The following is a 3,130-nucleotide window of genomic DNA, read 5'->3' as shown; positions in this document are numbered from 1 at the left end:
AAAGTTTATACTCCTTGACCTCATCGGCAATCAAAGTTTATACTCCTTGACCTCATCGGCAATCAAAGTTTATACTCCTTGACCTCATCGGCAATCAAAGTTTATACTCCTTCACCTCATCGATATATCATCACCTAATCAGATAAACAGAGTTCGTCGTAGTAATTTGTTTCTTGTCGTAGTAATAAGCAACGTAGTATTATGCATATTACTTGCTCGTTGTTTTTGTTTGGAGTGTGTTAGATTGTTATGGATGTTTTTATAACTAATAAAGGAATGGATGACAATAATAATAATAATGTAATGACAGTTGTCAATTATCTCATCTTGATTATCTTCCTCACAAGTTAGAAGATCAACAAGGCACTCAGTGGCCAAACTTTCACTTTAGGCATGTTGCGATAAATTACTTTAATCAAAACTTAGAAGTAAATAACATGAAGTTTTGGAAGGAATGGTTATAAAACAAGTTGCTCAGAAAATCCACAAGGAGCTCTTACCGTTGAACATGACTTTAAATAGGGCTGCTCATAATCCTATACTTATAACATTTAACATGGTAAAACATTTTACAGTTAACACAACATCATGAAATAGCTATTATATTGATAAGCCTAAAAGTTTTCTGAATTTTTGACAAAAACTTCTTTCTTTTTTATAATTTCTTCTTGGACTGGTATGCGAGTTACGTCGTCTTTAAATTGATTTAATAATTTGAAACTTGCGGTTAACAACAATCTTGTTGACATGAAACTACAATAAAACGGGTCTTAATGAAAGAGAGACTGTTAAAATGCTACTAATCATTATCTCATACAATCTTTCTGTAAAAAATCTTTGGATGTTTTCTTTTGCTCTAGGTCCTATGTACCTTTACATGTTCCAAATATAACATTTCAGACCATTATCTTCATCCTTGATTCATTTGTTCTTGCTTTTTAAAAACACAAAAAAACTAAAAACTAGAGTAAAATTAATTAAATTGCTTAACAAAAAAATTAGAAAAAGAAGAAAGAAAATCGAAATATAATTAATAATGAGTATTTCCTATGAAACTTATAACCAAAAAACCAGTGAATCTAACAAAAGATCTTAGTAACAGTATAAAAATAAATTAATAAATAAACAAAAATATTTCAGGTATTATATCTTTTTTTTTAAATATCAGTTTTGAATAGTAAAATTTTAATATCTATATTTGGGTGTATTGGTCACAATACCCCTAGACTGTGTTGGTAACGACTGACTAGCCCCTTCAGTTACAATAACAAGTAACAGCTACTTGCTTGGAACAGGAACTACGTCTTGTCACGACCCGTCCTTTTTACTGACCAATTTTCATTTGTTGGAAATTAATTCTCTTAAAAAAAACAACTTGGATACTGAATGGGGCTGCATTTACAAAGCTTCAATATTCCAGTAACGGTTACAGGGCTCTGATAATTTGTTGAGAAACCCGTACCAAAAATCGTCACAAATCATAAATTAAATATTCGTAATAAAAAAAAAAAATGTTTTTTTCTCAACATTTTGAGCTCAAATTGGCGGCGGGATTGCCTAAGCGACGACGAGCTCAGTTGGTCTGTTGTGTGATGCTATTCTCCATTTATTAAACTTATTAACAGCCTCTCAACCATATCATTTTAACATGAAATATTTCTCCATTTAACAGGCTTTAACATGTTAAACTAACGATCATGAATAGCCTCTATTACTTACTTAGGCAGATCATGAATAGCCTCTATTACTTACTTAGGCAGATCAATATTACAGCGTCTTACTAAGGCACATCAATATTATCGCTGCCGTACTACTTATTTAGACATTTTTAGAAGCAATCTTTTTTATTTTTATGCTTTTTTTATTGCATACAATATCCAATATTCTGCAGGGTTTGCTGCATAAAAATTCGGGACTCTGCTTATAACTATAATATAGAATACTGAACAATGGAACCAGTTTTGAATAGTTATTTTCTTCTTTAATGTATTGTCACTCCTATAGAGGTTATATATTGCTAGTTGATTCGTGGTCGTTTAAAATTATTTTGATAAGAATATTGGAATATTTAGTATTGCATTCTATAGCCAGTGTATGTAGCCTATGTAAGGCGGAGGGGATTATTGTCCAAATAGTGGTAACAGATGTCGAGGGGGGAACATATGCTAACTCATTATGGTTCGGGCTGGCTACACCCCCAATCTCAATAAGGTCCTTTACCTTTGTCCTTAAGGACCTTTGGAGTCAAGTCTACGTCTTGGCTTACGGGACAAAGAGCTACCTCCAACCGAGGTACGTTGAAACATAGGCCATTGATCGCGGCGACACATGGGGGCGGCCTACACTATACCAACGCGTACCACAATGGCTACACGAATGGTTTGCCTCGTGTGCACAGTCAATGGAGTAGTTTATTACAAGATTGATCGGGGTGGGGGACTTTTTAGGTGGTTTCAACTGAACTGCACATGGCAAAACTATGTAGGAACTTCTATATGGGTCATCAGAAAATAACGGGAAAATTCCAGGACCTAATTTTCAACCAAAAGCACTTAATGCTAACATTTTAAAAAATGAATATTCTTATTTCAGCTCTTAACTAAAACTACTATCGTGCAAAATCTAAAAAAAAAAAAATTAATTTGAAATATTTCAATATTCAATAACGAGGTCATTAAACGACGCATTCGGTAAAATGAAGTGTAGACAATTTTTTTTTAAATTGACTTACTGTCTAATTGTTATTGTTCAGATCTTACTTAATTGAAATAAATTAAGTAAAATAAAATACAATTTTATTTCGTTAATAATTTAAAACCTACAAATCTGGTATTTTTCATTTTATTCCGACAAACTTAAAGGAAAGAGTGAAAATGTTAGCCAAGGTCAAGGAAACCTCGAAATGCAGTAAACACAAAAGTATTTTACATCACTAAAGGAAAATTATATATTTAGAAATTTATTTTACATCACTAAAGTGAAATTATATATTTAGAACTTTTTTTTTTTTCTCCTAATGTCAATTGTTGATAATTCAATAGCATTTTATCCAATTCCTACCTATATAGAATTGTTCATAACTCAATATCATTTTATCCAATTCTTACCTATATAGACTCGTCCGTAACTC

This window comes from Halyomorpha halys, unplaced genomic scaffold (genome assembly GCF_000696795.3).
Source record: "Halyomorpha halys isolate HHAL.00 unplaced genomic scaffold, Hhal_1.1 Scaffold652.1, whole genome shotgun sequence".
Lineage (NCBI taxonomy): Eukaryota > Metazoa > Arthropoda > Insecta > Hemiptera > Pentatomidae > Halyomorpha > Halyomorpha halys.
Note: the sequence above shows the minus strand (reverse complement) of the source record.